Raw genomic sequence first — 19,686 nt, forward strand, 5'->3', positions numbered from 1 at the left:
TGAAAATCAATGTCATGACTTGTGCCCATTCCATGGCTCCATTGTCCTCGGTTTAATGTGACAAAAAGACAGGAGACAGAGGATTACTGACAAACGCGTAATCCAGATCCAATCACAGTACCTTATAAGTACTAATAATTCAGTAAGGCAGACAGAGGAGTGACTCCAAAGACAGATTCCAGTAATAAAATCCCCCTAATTCGACAAACTATTAAATGTATACAAAAAAGAAATTAGAAGAAACCCATGCCTAGTAAGTTAGATTTTTAGTACCTCAGTAAGTGTCGAGAAAAGAGCCATTAATGGAAGCAGCAAGCCATCTATGCAATATTACAGGATTCGTCGAACATGACGCATAAAAATCGGCGAACCTCAAAAAAAATTGTTCAGTTTCGGCTCAAGTTCGCTCAGGTTGGTTCGTATCTCCTTTGATCTTTGCCGAGTACTTTAATCTTTTCACGACTAATGCACCCCTGGGGATCTCTATTCTGTGCACTAAGATTGAGTTTGTATTATCCTGATTTCTGACAATCAGTGGCTTCTGTTTATTGTTACATCCGGCGAGTCGGCTTCTGGGTTTTTGTGGCAAGGTTTCATGCTCTGCCCACGCTTCTTCACACTTCTTCACACGTTGAGTTGATTGACGCCCATCCCCGTTATGTTCTTAGCGAGAGCTTGAAGACAATGATCGTTCTCAACCGCTTGAACACAACGATCTGAAGTGGCTGTTTTCCCGCGCAAGTAAAAGCAACACTTGTACCTTCATTACTTTTAATATTTTTATTTTTTTAAACCATTTAGTTAGAATTTATTTTAATATTTTTATTTTTTTTAATCATTTAGTTAGAATTTAGGATAGTTTTAATATTGAAGAACGATTCGGGCCCACCAATAAGATAACAAAACAAGATGGTATACGACTTACTTTGTATAAACATTCTTTGGGTGGTTTATTTCTCCAAAGGTGGTTGTTTCCATTTGATGAGATTTAATATAATATTTAATAGGAATTAAACTTCACATAATCTATTTATCAAAATGAAATAAATATATTATATATAGTTGTAAATTGAGTAATGGGGAGGAATTATTGTTATCTATTTTAAGTAAATTTAATTTCTGTAAATAATATGTTAAATTTTCATGAAATTTTGTACTATTTAGACAATCACTGAAACTAGTTAATTTTTCACCAAGATACAGAGCCTCTTAACAACTTATAAGCAGTGGAATAAAAACACATCTCAAGAAACCCAATAGAGAAAACTGGCTTGCTTAATCTGGCAATTTTAGTGATTGTCTTGGAGCAATTGAATCTATTGCAAAATAACTTGTATCTCTTGAGAAAGTGTTATGCTTCTCACACAAATCTCAACTAATACAATTGATTTTGGCCTGCCTTTGATCACTACTTGATCTCGGTCACTATACATAATTGATCATTTGTTGCCTCCTTGACTTTGCTCTGCAAACCTTGTCTTGCTTCAATTATGCTCCTCCTTCCTTGCACACTTGGCCTCCTTATTCCTTGTAGTGATCTCTTATTTCATAGTGCAATTATGGCCCTATTTTTTTTTATTTTTTTTTATACCACATGGTGAATCGGTAACTGCCTGGCCTAATCTAGGGGAGACCCAGGATCAAACCTTAACGCTGCCACTATAACACCAAGAGCATAACCAACCACCTGCAAATCAGTTATACTAAGTTCCTATGATTTTAGCAAGAGCAGACTCAACGGGAAAGGGGAATCCGCCCCTCTAGCCGCCACCACAGCAGGTCAATGTACTCAATCAGATTTGAACTCGGGTCTGCCTGGGCATCGCCCATATGACTTTACCGTCAAACCACACATCACTGTACATGGCCCTATTTTTTAGCGCACTTGAGCTCCTATTTTTTAGGGCACCAACTCCACACAACCAATTCTCCTAAATCCTAGTGCACTTGTGGCTCCTATTCTTTAGGACACAAGTTATGCACTCCACATTCAAGGCTCCCTCTCACTAAATCGTGAGCTTTGACTTGTCACAAACCTTTGTGCACAAAACAATTGAATTTACTTGTGCCTTCGTCCTCTCTTTATATATGCAATCCATGCTAGATTAGGCTAGTTCAAATTTAGAACTCGAGTTGTGATAGCAAGTTAACAGAGAGTGTTACTCACTCTCCTTCTAATCATCACTGGAGTTGTTAACTCGTGCTCTCTCTAATCAACATTGGAGATCTAACTCGCTCTTCCTTCAATCAAGATTGAAGACTAACTCACTATAATTGAACTACTAACTACCACCTCCTTCTATAGTCAAACTGATGAAAACTCCTCTTAACTGAAGCTCCAACTCTACACATGTTAACTTGATGCTTATTTTAAACTAGAAATAACTCATCCTAACTGAAGTCTAACTCATGAGGACAATTCGAGGTCTTCACCGGCTAAGGCACAAGCCAGAAGACCTTGCTCGCTACATTTTCAAAATGTTGAACTCATATCCAATATATTGTTGTAATGGCTTTGAACCTTGTTATATTACCCTTGCATATGAGTTAGAGGGTGGGATATATATAATAATTCATTCAAACAAATTATATATTTCATTTTATATAATAATAATAATCGAATTTTAAGGTTACAACCAAGCAAAACACCAAATTGGTGTATAAGACCCCCTTGTGTGTGGGACAATGGACCCATCTCCCCACAATGATTTGATTGTTAAAGTTTATAGAGTCTCCTCGTTGGACAACTGAGTGGTTGGCACAATGGGATGTTATCCCCTCCACAATTTCAAAATCTCGTGGGGTGATATCTTTGGCCCATTGAGATAAGGCTCAAGGAGTAGGCTCCCCCACCCTCGTGGAGTCTTGACTCTTGCTAAGCCATAAATTCCTGGTATATTTGGCTTACGGGTTATTAAATATACTCTTGGTCTTACAGTGATAGTAGCTAGGTTTGATCTTAGGCCTCACCTAGATTACTCCAAACGAGTTACCAATTTACCGTGGACATATATATATATATATATATATATATATATATACACGCGCGAGGTATACATATTCTACCTCCTTCCAAATTTAAACCTATTCAAACAATTGTATATTTTATTTTGTATTATAATAATAATCATCATCATCAGATTTTAAGGTCACAACCAAACCAAACACCAAATTTGTGTATGGGACCCCTTGTTTGTGGAACAAGGGGTTCATCTCTGCATAAGGTTATAATCAAGCTAGACACAAAACTCGTGTATGAACCCCCCTTGTTCATGGGACAAGGGACCCATCTCTACCCAATGATTCGACTCTTAAAGTTTACAGAGGTGCACATACTCTGCCCCCTTCTAGATTTGAACCTGTGACCCCTTATGAGGAAGCACGTGTGCCTTAACCATTTGCCCACTCAAGTTGTGTATGTATATATAATTGCTTGAATTGATTCATTATAAATAATGGTGTTGGTTAAGGTCCACCCATATCAAACTAAGCTACCAAACCTTAAGAAAATAAGATATTACTTGGAATTCTTTAGAATTTTATTTATATGTTTAAAAAACATAAGAGAAGTATTCCAAGATTACCATGATTTTGCTAAGTTAAAAGGTCAAGAAGATTGGTAACGTGACATATATTTTGAAATTTAGATTTAATCTCAATATATGTCAAACAATCTAAGAGAAACTGTTTTTAACATTCAACCCTCTCAGTGTTGTGACCACTATTTCATCCCAAGGGGTTTTGGGAATTAACAAACACCTAATTTCACTATGGAGCACATGAGTCAAGACAAAGAGATATTTTTTATTTTCAAGATTTCAGTTGATCACCTCATTATACTATTTTAATTTTAATTTTCACATATATATATATATAGAGAGAGAGGGAGAGAGAGATAAACACCCATGGGGTGTACACCAGTTCGTTTGTGTGGGGTTTACTTCTTATTGAGTTATTGGTTCAAATTTCATGGGGAGGGTTTGAGAATGGGAGCCACATGTCAAGGATAACCCCATGGGAGAAGGCTTCTCAATCTCATGTGTCTTGTAGTATGGGATCAGTGTTGGCTTGACCACATGAATAGGGTATGCAGGTTCTCAAAAAGAATAAAGGGGGTTCCATTAAATTGCAAAATAGTGGCATATGACAAATCCATTTGGAGACGACCTCCAACAATGGTTCCCCACTTCCTCGATAATAGTATCCCCTAGGCATCAGGGATATCTATGATCACAACATCCATAAGCAATGATATATCGGGGTTCATAGCTAGAGAAACCTTAAGGTCCTTTATGAGGCCCTCTACTTCCATAAGTTTGGAATTAAAACCACACACACTTTTATACCTTCGAGTGATGCTAAGACCCAATTGCTTCATGACCTTTATTGACATGATGTTTGTAGAAGCCCCTGAATCCAACATACAATTATGTAATAGAAGGTCATTTATGGTTGAGGTAAGCATGAATGGTTCATGTCCTGGGTTTAGATCGGGAAGATGGATATTTTGCAATGATTCAGGTAGTTCTTCCTCTTCAAAGCCCAAGGATTTCTTAATTTTCCATTATTGTCGAGGAAGCTTCACAATCTCTTTTAATGGAACTGGTATAGTCATTTTCCTTATAGTGGTCTCTAGATCAATGTCAAGTCCGACCTCTTTGCCCTTATCCTTTTTCTTGATGGTCTCTTTCTTTTGAGTATCCTTTTTGGGATTGGCTTTCTTCAGAGGATCCTTATTAAGGGGATCTTTAGGGAGAGGTTCTTTAGGAGGGACCTACTTTAATATTGAGTCGTCTTTGTTGGGTTCCTTGGAGGTTGTGGGGTCTTTATTATGTTGTCCTTTTGTGAATATTGGACCCCCTTGAATCTTCCACTATCATCAACGTTAAGGACTGGCTCTTCTTTTTCTTCTTTGATATTGACCTCACTAATGGGAGGATGAATATATGAACCCCCTCGCAAAATGTTGAAGGCTTCAGATTCTACAAGGTTTGCTCGCTCATCTACTTCTTCGTCATCATTACCATACTCATCACGTTGCTCATCTTCAGAGGACGAATCTTGTTCAACAACATTTATTGGAGCCAAAGTGTTGGGGACTTGAGATGAGCTTGGCTTTTCCTCTTCATTTTGCTTCTTAGGAAAAGGCTTCCCTTTTGGGTTATAGCTAGATTTTTGGGCCCTTTCCAAGGCAGTGAACTTGTTCATGTAGAGCCTATCTTGTGAGTTCATTTATTTGCTGAGCTTTTCCATTTTCTTGAGAAGTAACATAAGGGTTTCTTCATGTTGATATTTGGGATTTTCCTTCTTGACCTTTGTTTTAGCCTTGGGGTGGTCATTAGCATCCATTTTGGAGATTCACAGGTTTTCCTCGACTTCCATTGCTAGCTCTTTAGCCTCAACTAAGGTTGAAGGTTTCTTGTCTTTTAATGTATACATTAGGTGGCCATCCACAACTTTGATGAATTTGGCGAGAATGTTAGCATCAGGGGGCTTCAAATGGTCAGGGATATCCCGAACTACCCTATCAAATGTTTGGATGAATTCTCGAATGTCTTCCCTTCCCCTACTTATTTGATAAAACTTCTCAATGTTGAAGGTTTCCTGTGCATTACATGACAATCTTCTCATGAACATGTCATCAAATTGGTCAAAGTCATCTATGCATGCTGGGGGAAGACTAAGGAACCATTCCCTTGTTTGTCCTTCATAGACAAAGCAAAAAGCATCATGACCCTATCTTCATCAAATATCAACCTAGGAGACATATTCCAATAGAATTATTTGATAAAGTCACAGGCCCATATGGTAGCATCACCTTTGAACTTGGGCAACCAGTTATTATATTTCTCAAGCAAAGGTTTTGGGTCATCACTCAATTTCAAAGGGGCAAAGACATTAACCAAATTCCATTCACGTTTGGTCATTTTGGGTTGGTCTTGTTTTAGGTCAGTGCTAGAATCAATTCCCATCTTTGTGGTAGGATGACTGACCTTTTCAAATTTAGGGAGAAGGGCGGTTCTAACAGGTGATGGAGTTCATTCTCCCCTTCTTGCAATGACCCTAGTTAGAGGAAGAATGTTGTCACCTTCAAGCAAACTAGGGGTTTGGACAATGAATGGAGTTGCAGAGGAATATTTGAAGTGTCACCAATGAATTAATTCCTCAATGATTCACTAGGGAGGTGGACCTGCTTCCTCCCCAGCAATGGCACCAAAATGTTACCGCTCAAACTAGTAGGAGTCCTAGGAGGGGATCCTGAAGGGCAACTACTAGGTCAAGGGCAATAATGGAGCGATAGTCCACTGTCACCTCAGCTAAAGCTCCCTGCTCTTTACGGACTTTTACTGATGGGAGGAGACTCAGTATAAAGGGAATCACTAGATGAATAGGTCAATGAAAGGATACAGAGTGATTCCTAAGGCCTAATCACAAGAAAGACTCAATTGTATGGTTTGCTTGTTGGGGAAGCAAGCTGATAGGCTCTCTGGGAAGGGCTAAGAGGGCCTTCAAGGTTAGGGTTTGAGAGTATATCTTATCAAGGAAGCCCCTAGACTCAAAAGGCCCTATGAATGATTGCCTTCTAAATAATCTTTGTGGAATTGGAGTCAACAAGTTGTAGGACTACAAAGGGCCAGGTGGGCCCAAAATTAGGTCAAGGATATGGAGTTGATCAATCAAGGATGTACTTGACCTAATTAGGGAAGGGAAGAGGATCAAAAAAAGATTTTTTTTAATGATTTAATGCTATGATCCTAATGAGGTCACTAGCCAATGGGAAACCAAGGGCAAGAATCGATCTTCGAGCTAGGGTTTGAAATATCTCAAGATCCCACCATCAGAATTTCGTGAAATTTGGAGGGCCTCTGGAGAACACACCAACGTAGTTGTGGGCAAGAGATCAAATTTTTTTGATGGCTAAATCATGAGAAAAGTGACACCCTAGGAGACCTATGGAGGCCAGACCTAGGAAAAGAGGGGAAGGTGAGAGAAATAAGCTTTAAAAATGATCACCTATGGAAGGATCAGTGCCTTATCCTTTGGGGAAAATGGAGTCAAGATGATATTTGTGATTTAGAGGAACTACACCCAATCAAGGAGCCTCCTTGACAACTTTGCATGGCAATTAGGGCATGAGAACAATTGCTATAAGAATTTATACTTCAACTTGAAATAGTTGATGACTTATCAAGATGTATTCAATTGAAACAATCTCTAAGAACATTCACCCTTTCACACATGATACATGAGGTGATGCAACGCTACAAAAGACTAAATTTTCACAATTTCACATAAGAAAAGCAGTGAATTTCAGATCTAGTATAGCGAAAGTCCCAACAACATCAATGTATTAAAGCAAATAACAAGAATGGACATGAAAAGATTACTTACATGTGTAAAGAGTATATTCAATCACCAAATTATGCCAATAATGAAGCTCCAAGAAAAGAAAGAGATATCGAAGCATCAAAATTCATCCATTACATCCAAAATAATCCTCCAAAAGGGATAACGAAAATTTCATAAGAGATAAAAACCCAATCTAAGTGATGATTGTTAGGTCCTTATAATACTAGTGATTACCCCATTACTATTGTAGTTGTATCCCTTATTAATATTGTTGTGCCCCTATTGTCCCCATATTGTTATTACTGTGCCCCATAGAATCCCTCTATTGTTATTTTTGTGCCTTTATATTATTATTGTTAGGTCGGTTGGGTTATATTGTGACTCCTATATATAGAAAGGAGGTTTTGTCATTTGGATCATCGAAAAATCATTCATTTTTGTAAAGTAAAAGAGGTTTACCCCCTCGAAGAGACTGAATTCTAAGGCGTTGATCTATCTTTTCTATCTTTTTGTGAGCTGGTTTCATAACATTTGGTATCAGAGCTTTGGATTCTATGGTTTCGCTGCTCCAAATAGGTCATCATGGCATTTTCGCTATAACTTTTTTTCTGCGACGTTTCAAAAGCGAAAAAAACCCATTTGAGATGAAATCGCACCGAACCTTGGGTCCGAATTTCAAAGCTTTTCGCGGTATATTTGCAGAGATATGAACTAAGGAAGTCGGTCTTTGTGCAGACTCCTGAATTACATTCCAAACAGGTGACCTGGGGAAAATCGTCATAACTTTTACTGTGAGCATCGGATTGAAATTTCGTAAGGTACAGAAAGAGAACAGACTGTAGTTTCTTGTATATATTTTTCAGAGCCAAAGGTCGAAACAGGGACACGTGGCATGTCGTACAAGTTCACTCTACTGAGCTAGTCTATAATCAAGTCACTGTAGGAGATTTGGCATAACTCTTCCTTGGAGAATCCAATTTGGATCAGACTAGTGGCATTGGAAAGAGGACACAAAGGGATACTACAGGTTACAATTTCAGAACTGGATGATTCGAAATTACAGAGATACATCAGAGGCAATATCGAACTCCTACAAAGTGAAAAAAGGTGTGTAGATTTTTTTAAATTTTTGCTTAAGCTTGGTTTGAAAAAATATTTTGAAAGAATTCAAAGGGCATAGTAGAGCATTATTATCGGTAACTGATGCCCTCAGGAAAGAAAATGCAAACGCCTAGTAAGCAACCTGAAAGCTCTAGCATGACTAATGAAGAAGAGGAAGAAATGCTACATGATATATCAAAATTACAAGACCAAGTGCAACAAATGTCACTCTCACAAAAGCTAACAGAAGCTAAGATAAATGGCATGAAATCTAAGATAAATGGTGTGGAAGCTAAGATGGACGATTTGAAGACAGGCATGGCAAATTTGAAGACGGATTTGACAAATTTTCTACAAGAAACACTTACTAATGGTGAAAGGGTGGTAAAGGAAACTCATGATGCGAACAAAAGAAATGTTAATCATGATTTCATAGACTCTAATGTTGGATCGAAGACCCACCATATTCCAAAAATCGATATGAGGAAGTTTGATGGCAAGGATCCCGCAACATGGATACTACAGAGGGAGCAATTTTTCGATCTCAATAATGTGCAAAACACACAAAAGGTACGTATTGCAACTTTATTTGGAACCAAATCAGTTTATATGGTATCAATGGCTTTGCTCTCGTAAACAAATTATCACTTGGACAATTTTTACGGAAGAATTGACAGCACATTATGATGATACAAAAAGCAACATTTTTTTTAGCCAATTAATACATCTCAAACAAAAGGGTTCAATAATGGAGCACATTGAAGAGTTCCAAAAATTGAACATAAGAGTAAAAAATATTCCAGAAGAGCATAGGATTGATGTGTTCATAGGGCCTTTAAAGGATAATATCCAACACGATGTTCACCTTTGGGAACCTGATTCATTAGAGAAGGCATTCAAGTTAGCAAAAAAAATGGAAAGCAAAATTATGGCAACCAGGAAGCATACCACTCACAACTATAAAGATGAAAGTGTTGTTGCCCCTAGTCTTCCACAACCTATAAGGTTGACACTACAACAATCGGAAAAAAAAAAAAAAAAAAAAAAAAAAAAAGAGCAAAAGGGCTTTGCTACAGTTGTGATAGCAAAGACACTAAAAAAAAAAAGAGCAAAAGGGCTTTGCTACAGTTGTGGTAGCAAAGACACTAAAGATCATAAGTGTGCTGAAAAGAAATTATTCTACATAGATTGTGAGGAGGAAGAAGAAAATGAGCAACAAAGGTCAACAGAAGGGGATATATTCCACGAACAAAAACTAGATATATAAGAAATGAATCCGACCATATCTTGTAATGCAGTGGCTGGAATTACCACTCCTCAAACCATCAAGATAGAAGAACAAATCAAGAAGAAAAAGGTAAGAGTGTTGATTGATTCAGGAAGTACCCACAATTTTATTCATTGTAAGGTAGCAAAAGAATTGAATTGTTTCCTATATCTAGCACCAAAGTGTCAAGTGATGGTTGCAAATAGAGGAACAATAAATTGCTCTAGAAAGTGCCATAATATAAAGCTATCCATGGGAGAATATGTATTGACTAGCCCAATGCTTTCCATTCCAATGGGAGGTGTTAATGTTGTACTAGGAGTCCAATGGCTACAATCCTTGGGTACAATAGCTTTTAATTTTCAAGAATTTTTCATGAATTTTTTTGCGTAAGGAAAGGAAGTTGAATTAAGGTGTATTGCAGGGAAACCAAGAAATATAATCAGCTCTAACGGCATGACAAAGCTTCTTAAAAAGGAACAAAGAGGTGTAATTGCACAATTATGTTTGCTAGATGTTTCCACATCGAAATCATCTATTTCTCTAGATTTCCAAAAAGTCTTGGACAATCATTCCAAGGTATTTGACACTCCCAAAGGTCTCCCACCTATTCGTGATCATGATCATGTTATTCATCTGATTCCATGAAGTGTTCCTCAAACATAAGGCCGTACAGATATCCTTATGCCCAAAAGAGTGAAATTGAACGTATGGTTGCAGAAATGCTAGAGGCTGGTATAATTCAACCTAGTCAAAGTTCTTTTTCTGCTCCAGTAGTATTGGTGCACAAGAAGGATGGATCATGGTGCATGTGTCCGGATTATAGGGAGCTCAACAAGCTCACTATTAAAGATAAGTTTCCCATTCCTGTCATTGATGAATTGCATGGATCAATTTACTTCACCAAGTTGGATCTTCGTTCAGGATATCATCAAATCAGAATGAAGACTGAAGACATTCTGAAAACAACATTTAGAACTCATGAGGGTCATTATGAATTTTTGGTCATGCCTTTTGACCTTACCAATGCACCTTCTACATTTCAAGGTTTGATGAATTCCATTTTCAAACCTTTCCTTAGAAAATGTGTGTTAGTATTTTTTGATGATATACTAATCTACAAGAAGTCTTGGAAGAATCATGTTGAACATGTTGATAGGGTGCTACAACTATTGGAGGAGAAACAATTATATGCAAAAAGATCCAAATGTTTCTTTGGAGTACAAGAGGTGGAATATCTGGGTCATATTGTATCTCATGAAGGAGTTAAGGTAGACCCTAGCAAAATTAAAGCCATTAAGGAATGGAAAATCCCCACATCCATAAAGCATATGCGAGGATTTCTCGAGCTGACAAGGTATTATCGCAAGTTTGTTAAGAATTATGGGAGAATAGCAGCACCTCTGACAACATTATTGAAGAAAGATGCATTTTCATGGACTCCAGAAGCAACAAAGGCCTTCGAACATCTTAAAGAGGCAATGTGCCAAGTACCGATCTTAACTACACCGGACTTCACAAAAACCTTTTATTGTGGAATGTGATGCTTCAGGAAATGGAATTGGTGTTGTTTTAATGCAAGATGAAAGACCCATTGCTTTTGAAAGTCGTCCAATCAAGGGAAAGTTTTTACACAAAGCTATTTATGAGAAAGAAATGTTGGCAATACTACATGCACTTAAGAAATGGCGACCTTACCTAATGGAAAGACACTTCAAGGTAAAAACCGATCATGATAGCCTTAAATACCTTTTAGAACAAAGATTATCCTCTGGAGAGCAACAAAAGTGGGTCACAAAGATGTTGGGTTATGACTTTGAAATCATCTACAAAAAGGGAAGCAAAATGTGGTGGCAGATGCACTCTCAAGAAAGAATGAGGATGTGGAAGCATTGTTGTGTGTCATTTCTATTATCCAACCAGATTGAATAAATGAAGCAAGGGAGGAATGGAAGAATGATAAAAAAAGTGTGGGCACTTATTTGAAAGTTACAATAAGATCCCAATACATCTAATACATTTAGCTGGCAAAATGATTCGTTATGGTACAAAGATCGCTTATACCTTTGTAAGAATTCCCAACTCAAACAAAAGATTCTTATGGAATTGCACACTTCTCCCTTAGGAGGGCACTCAGGATTTTTAAAAACTTACCACAAGGTTAAGAAGGAATTTTTTTGGGATGGCCTTCAATCAGATATTCAAAAGTTTGTGGTGGAATGTTTGGTTTGCCAGCAAAATAAAGTTGAAACAATCAAGACCCCGGGTCTATTACAACCTTTATCCATTCCAAGCCAACATTCGGAGGAGGTTTCAATGGATTTTATCACAGGTTTACCCAAGTCTGACAAACTTACCAAGTATGCACACTTTTGTGCATTATCACATCCATTTAAAGCCAGTATAGTTTCTACTGCATTTATGAAAACAATTCAAAAGCTACATAGAAACCCAAAGATTATTGTAAGTGACAAAGATCCCATTTTCACTGGAAATTTTTGGACAAAATTATTTTCTTGTCTCGGTACTCAGTTAGCTCATAGCTCATCTTATCATCCTCAATCTGATGGGCAAACTGAGATAGTAAACAAATGTTTGGAAGGATATCTTCGTTGCTTTGTATATGATAAACAGACACAATGGGTCAAATGGTTGCCTCTGGCTGAATGGTGGTATAACACTTCCTTCCATACAGCAACAAAAATGACCCCATTTATGGCACTTTATGGATATCAGCCACCATCCATCACATCATATTCAAGAGAAAATTCTAAGGTTCAAGCAGCGGAACATCACATCGAGCATCAACAACAAGTCCTCCAACTCTTAAAGGATAACATCGTGTTGGCGCAAAATAGAATGAAACAACAGGCAGATCTACATCGCAGCGAAAGAAGTTTTGTTGTAGGTGATTGGGTATTCATATGGCTACAACCATATAAACAAATGTCCCTCAAGCAAGCTAAGAAGGATAATAAATTATCACCAAAGTATTATGGTTCCTACAAGGTGTTGCAAAAGATTGGTACTATGGCATACAAATTGGAGCTTCCTACAGCTTCTCGAGTGCACCCAGCTTTCCATGTTTCATGTTTAAAGAAGGTTATAGGCGGAAAGCTCCCAGTTCAAACAATATTGTCACAACTTGATGAGGAAAGAAAAATTATATTGGAATCGGAAGCAGTCACAGAAACAAGAACTCGACAGCTACGAATACAATCAATTTCGAAGTATCTCATCAAGTGGAAGAACTTATCCGTTGAAGATTCCACATGGGAGGATGAGAATTTTATACAGAAGCATCCAGAACTACTCAAGCGTTGAGGACAACACTTTTTTGAAGGAGGGGCATGTTAGGTCCCTATAATACTAGTGATTACCCCATTCCTATTGTAGTTGTATCTCTTATTAATATTGTTGTGCCCCTATTGTCCCCATATTGTTATTACTGTGCCCCATAGAATCCCTCTATTGTTATTTTTGTGCCTTTATATTATTATTGTTAGGTCGGCTGGGTTATATTGTGACTCCTTAGACTCCTATATATAAAAATGAGGTTTTTTCGTTTGAATCATCAAAGAATCATTCATTTGTGTAATGTAAAGGAGGTTGCCCCCTCGAAGAAGCTGAATTCTAAGGCGTTGATCTATCTTTTCTATATTTTTGTGAGTTGGTTTCATAACAATGATGATGAAAATGAATCATCTCACTTATATTTATACAATCACTAATGAGTCCAATTTAGCTAATTTGGCCCAGTTGAGCCCCTCAAATTAAATAATGTGCATAATAACAATACTTATGGTGACAAACCCACCAAATAACTCAATAACATAATAAGAAGCCTCTGAAGAGGGTCGAATGATGAACAAAGTGAGTCATTGGGCCTTTGAGGAGAGCTAATGAAGTCCTGAGTATGCCATGATGTGAGAATGGACCTCAAACATAATAGACAAGGGGTTGCCCCCTTGTCCTCCAAGCGAATCCCTGTGGTGCCCCCAAGTGGGTGTGAGGGGCACAATGACATCTTCATGGGTCTCCAAGTGGATCGAAAATGCCAGTAGACCATCTGTAAGGGCTACGATAACGATATAAGTCCTCCCAATGCAGCAGGAAATATCCTCTGGACCCTGGAACATCAGCCAAGTGTGTGGTGCAAGTGTAGAGTCGACTGGGCATGGTGATCCAGGTGCATCATCTTCATCCAAAAAGGTGGAAAACGAGCAATCAATGATCGGTGATGGGGATCCATGAAGTAATCTCTGCTATGGTGGAGCCCGAGGCCTTCAACACTCACCTTACAAGAGCCATTGTGGCCCTCTGGAGGGCTACGACCTCATCTAAGGAGACCAAGCCCCAAATGGAGACCCACCTGCAATCCTGCATAAGATCCAATTTGTCCCCTTTCCCTCCAATTTAAAAAATCTTTTGAATAATCAAGTAAAAGAGCTAATAAGTCATTGGATCAATGGAGCATTTCATGGTGGCATGCCCTTCCATAACGAGCTTTGGCATGTACAAGTGTCTTCAAGCTCAATAGTGGGTTAACCAAGGACCCTATTAGGTGGTTTCAACCTTTAAAGGGGGTGACAGGTTCATGGTACACTCTTCAAGTGGTAGGTGGCAAATGATATAATAATAGAATGGAGTGAGGATGAGGGGAATCATCCAGACCACATGTCAAGATGCAAGGGTAGCTATAATAAGGGAAGTCCACACCTAGGTATATGAGTGTAGAAGGGAGCAAATCATGGTACATGAGTTACCTCAACCTTTGTTTTTCCACCCTTCTTCATATCACTTTTGCCTTTGATTGATTTTTCTTCAAACTACTTAGGGCTCCAGGGGATGAGAACATGATGTGTAATATATAGCAGTGAATACCCCCTTAAAGTGGGGCAATTCATCGCCAACTAGGGGTTGGGACAATCATGGGTTCCTTAATGATGGAGGGGGTTCGACTAAGGCCCATAGGAACAAGGGTGATGGCCATGGATAAGTGGTAGAGCTCATGTTTGGATTTTTCCCACGTGCTAAATCTGTATGTCCCAACCATCTTTTGCATTTTGTGGTGCATTTCCTATTGAGAGTGGCCAAATTATGCTTTTTCTTTTCTTTTTCGCTGCATCAACCTCTGGGGCATCATTTTAGGCCTGACTGAAGTTGCGGACAAGGGGAAGGGGAGGCTAACCTTATGTGGACCCAATGGACACATGTGGACCTCGATGGGAAAACAAACGAATGGGGCTAAAATGAGTTGAAGGGGAGTGATGTAGGTGGTATCAGAAAGCAGGACCACGCAACCAAAATTAGGATTTTCTATGTAGTGCCAACCCTAAAGCTAATAGCCAGTAAAAGAGATCCCACAAGACTAGGATACAAGGGTAACCACGAAATTGGGCAATGGAAACAAGAATACAAACCTAACCCACTCTTTACGCTGAATCCCCCCACCAATTCATGCCCAAAAGTGCCCATGAAAAGTAAGGAAAATTACTCAATATACCAATGAAAAGCCATAACTTTGGGGTCGGGAAGCGCATCTTCAAACATACAATCATGACAAGTGGTTGAGGGACCACATGTCTGGCTCAGGTGGCAAACACAATGGCACATTGAGTTATTTGGTGGCTACAAGGGGCTCCTGACTGCCAATTAAGGACCATCTAGGAGAAAAAATTTCTCCTATAGATGTTACCCACAGGTGGTGGGTAACACCAACCAAGGGACCAAATAGGGGTGACATCTCAACTCGATCATCATCATCCTGGATAAGAGCATCCTCCAATTGTTCTAATCACAACACTCCATTCTCCAAATTGGGTTCCTCTGGATTTTTGTCTCAAACCTTAAGGTCTTCATTAGTCTTTGCATCATCATAGTAATGGGATAACAATCGTAAGTTGTAGTGAACATAAACCAAGCTCTCTTTCCGGTCTAAACTCAACTTGTTCCCTATAAAACTGTGGATGAAAGAATAAGAGCTCCAGCACCTCTATACAGAAGACGTGTTTACCACCTGTGATAACCCCCGCAATGCCAAAGTTTGTAGAAGTGGAGTAACACCTACATGCATGTTCCACCACTCAAGAGAAGATAAATTCTCTCGATCTCTAATTGCATGCATGCCCCCAAATGGACCAGTGCTAAGCGTATAGTTCAAATGTTTTTGTAGCATGGCAAACTCCTCATCAGGGACTAATTTATCCAATGCTTTCATATAACCATTTAGAACCTCTAGATCTAGGTGTGGTTTTCTCCTGCTCCCCCCCAGGTGTTGGTGTTGAAAGCCATGATGGATGATAATATTTAGGTGTCATAAAATATGTAAGGCATCCAATGGGATGTTTAGCATATCCCATCGTTTTTCCACCTTTGCACGAATATAATTGTACAATGTGGTATGTATAGGCTAAGCAATGTCTTTAATCTGCCCCAACATGCTATATATTTGCTCATACACCTCCCTAATTATTAGCCAATTTGAATCTGCAAATTTGATCATGTAATAAATTGGTTTGGTGAATTACAGAACATATTTAATCTGTGACCAAAAGCAATTGTCAAGAATAATGTCCTTGGCTACATTAGCACCATCTCTATCAGTGTTAATTTCCTCCCATGATTCAGAGGTCACCATATTAGTTAAAGCTTGTCTCACCTTCACTAGTCGCCTAAAGGTGAGGTAATAACTTGCAAATCTGGTTTTTGCAAGTTTAAGCAATTGCAACTTGGAGTAAGTGCCATAAAAGTAGTTTACCATAGTATGCCCTATGATAAATTTAATGAGTTGCTTCCCTCTCTTGTAAAGCTCATTAATCCATCCACATTCTTTGTGCTTCACAATATCATGCATCAAAAGGTTCACTACGTGCACCAAGCACCCAAATCAAAAGATGTGTGGATGAGTATGCTCAATAATTTTTCTTGTTGTCTTACAATTTGTTGCATTATCAGTGATCACTTGAACCACACTATTAGGACCAATATCTTTGATTGATTGCAATAGGAGATCTGCAATGTTTTAGGAAGTTGCACCGATGAGGAGGAGTCAAGACATGTAATAAACACTGCACCACTAGCAGAAATACCAAGAACATTTATCAAATGTTGGTTTCTAACATTTGTCCACCCATTTGATACAATGGATACCCCACAATCCACCCACTCATTTGTAAAATGTATCAAAGCTCTTCGAACTTTTGTTTTTTCTCTTTCTATTAACATTGTTCTAACATTCTCATAGTTGGGGCTCTTGTATCTTTTTTGGGCTTTATTGATTGCCTTAACCATATCATGCCAATAGGGAGAGCGAAGCACATTGAATGGTACACCACAACCACAAAAAAGCCAAACTAACTTTCCATCCACATCATCCCCCAGCGACATTCAGGAAATCCCCCATTGTTCTTCTACTTCCAAAGGTTGTAGAAGTACCATGATGAGATGAGCTACCAAATCTAGAGGTTGCACTTATTCAAAACGAGTTTCTTGTTTCTTGTTTTTCTATTGTGCAACCTCTATTTGGATGTATTTTTTTCTTTGTTCGACTGAAACCTTTGAGCAAATTGTTATCCACACGGCATCCTTTTTGTCATCATTGTTCAACACCCCACAAAGAGGCCTTCTCACATTGGGTACATCAACCACTATATGGTTTTCTTCCATGACAACCATGAGGGTACAAAAACTTGTAGCTTCCACCACCTTTTCCCCCTTCAAGTTTGGTCACAAAATTCCACAAGGGTGTCAATGCAGTTTTCCCCTTTAGCATTTCAATGTCCTCTTCAAACCCTTCCTCATCATACATTGGGTCACTCATATGGGGACAATTATCCTCTTGTTCTTCTTCCCTTCTATTCCTACTCCCCCTTGCCATAATGAAAACCAAAAGTGGAATGATACATAGAAGCCAAAATAACACCAATTTGGAAAATGAATATAGATGGACAAACTTGAGCAAGAAAAGAGAATGGGAAAGAGTAGGAGAGAGAAGAAAAAATACAAACAACAATGACAGAAAAATGAGGGAGTTTGGGGTTTGCACTTACCTCTTTAGCTTTTGTAGATGGGAGCTCTTCTTTACTCCTCCAAGCTCCTCCTCCTTCACTCCAAACTCTCCCCAAACCTCTCTTCTCCTCGCTCTCTTCTCCTCTCTTCTCCAAGTTCTCCAAAAATGCAAGAGTGGGGAAACGAGAGGAGGAAATGAGCTTTATCCCCATCTATTATTTCCCTAACTCAACCTAAACCCACTTCCAACTCAAGTTAGAGAAAAATGAATAAATAAATAAGCTTTTTGGGTCGGTCGTCGTGGAACCGCCCATTGGGCATTGGATACGCTCAGGATCTGTATGGATCCGTGACATGGTTCTGAATTTCCAGGAACCATAATTGTCGGCCTGACCCACAGATCTCAGTTTGGATCCTTGAAGGCAGGTGGGGGATAGGGGGGATGGTTTCATGCAACATTGGTCCTAATACTATTGGACCCAGACTTAATGCATCTTCACTGCCACAGTTAACTCAGCCGAACATTGTTTTGCCAAAGATCATGCCACAAAGATGTTTGAGGCTGCAAACAAACCTCAAGGGTGTCCTGTTGTCACAGACCCGCCTTAGGAATGATTTTGTTGTCTCAAAGATGATCAGCTGCCAAAGAATCTCTCATGGTATTTTGCCACCTCAGATTTGACCTTAATGGAGTGTTGTTTCCACAAGGAATCTTCCAGGAGTAACCTGCAGCCACAATAATCCCTCGCTATCCAGTGGGTACCTTCAAGGGTGATCCGTTGTCATAATTGCGCCCCACAGCCACAGTGAACCCTTGTTGTCATAGTGGTTACCTGGAAGGGTGATCCACTGTCATAATTGAACCTTAAACCCCTTCATTACCTCAGATCTAGTCGAGGAACTTCACTGTCAAAGATTTCGCCTCAAAATTTAACGTGTTGTCACAAGAAACCACCATCCAGATGGGTCGCTGCCTCAAGTAGGGTCACAAAAGCCCCTGCTGCATCAGATTTGCTCTTACTACCATCGTTGCTCCAGTCCTAGCCTCAGGAAAACTCTCACTGCTTCAATCCTAGCCTCAAAACCTTTCACTATCTCAAAATGGATGAATGTTGCCTCATATATTATTCTAAACAGAGTAGAGGGAAAGGATTGGTGAGGGTGGAATCTTTCACCACCGAAACAAATCAGATAAAAGGGGGGCTTAAAACCCTCCATGAGCCTCAGCGTAAAAATCAGAAAGATCCACAACCATGATGATTAAAATGATTTTCTGCTCTCCTTTTTATAGATTCCCTTTGGGGTCTACCCTCCTAATTTTTGTTTGAGGGGCTAACAAGTTTCCCTCTATTTTGCCCCAATTTTTTTTATTACACTTTTCCCTCCATTTACCCCAAATTATCTAATATTACCCCAATAACATCAAATATTGGGTTTCCCTTTTACAATTGACTATAGCCTACAGGGTTAGATAGGCTACTTTGTCCTCCTTTGGGCAATTTAATTCAAGGAGGACATTATATAAGGACCATTCTACTTTCGTTAGGGAAGCTCTTTCCTCTCACAACTGCCAGATTAAACATTGGTTGTTGCAACTAATTTTTGACAATGTCATTTAAAAGAATATCGTATATAAATGCTTGGTCAAGTCTCTAAAATTTCCTACTTCAGCATATGATGGAAACTTAAACAAGTGTTAATTCTATTATGTTTTACATTCATTGTTTGGGCCAAATGCAACGAAGCTTCATGAGGTATGTCCAATGCTCTTCCTACAAGTCTCCAAAGACTCCAACGAATCTCCTAAGGCATGTACTCCATTATGTCAATTCTCCTTGCATGAACATTGTCACAATCGATGCATCGCCAAGTCAACTCCAAGGTTCCATGCAAGTATCCAAGCTACCTTGTCTTGTCTAGGGTCCAATGCCCTCCTCTAGGATGCCAAACACTCCCAC

At 38.9% G+C, this 19,686-nt stretch overlaps 2 protein-coding genes across 4 annotated transcripts in view; one reads left to right on the top strand and one right to left on the bottom strand.

The window, feature by feature from the left end:
• PSF2 overlaps positions 1-19,686 on the bottom strand; it is a 116,514-nt gene that overhangs the window by 68,622 nt on the left and 28,206 nt on the right. Inside the window, exon 1 of one of the 3 annotated variants that reach the window (XM_089455805.1) lies at positions 274-725. The exons of 1 other annotated variant lie outside the window; for it this stretch is intronic. The gene's annotated coding sequence lies outside the window, so the exon portion shown is untranslated. Of the gene's footprint in view, positions 1-273; positions 726-19,686 lie in introns of those variants that run through there. One more of the 3 variants, XM_089455803.1, reaches the window with a different exon arrangement.
• LOC149246962 (DNA replication complex GINS protein PSF2-like) overlaps positions 1-19,686 on the top strand; it is a 50,846-nt gene that overhangs the window by 28,731 nt on the left and 2,429 nt on the right. The gene's annotated exons all lie outside the window — the stretch shown is intronic.

The sequence above is a fragment of the Pinus tabuliformis genome, chromosome 7 (genome assembly GCF_031772625.1).
Source record: "Pinus tabuliformis cultivar Carrire ecotype Pingquan chromosome 7, CPIR1, whole genome shotgun sequence".
Lineage (NCBI taxonomy): Eukaryota > Viridiplantae > Streptophyta > Pinopsida > Pinales > Pinaceae > Pinus > Pinus tabuliformis.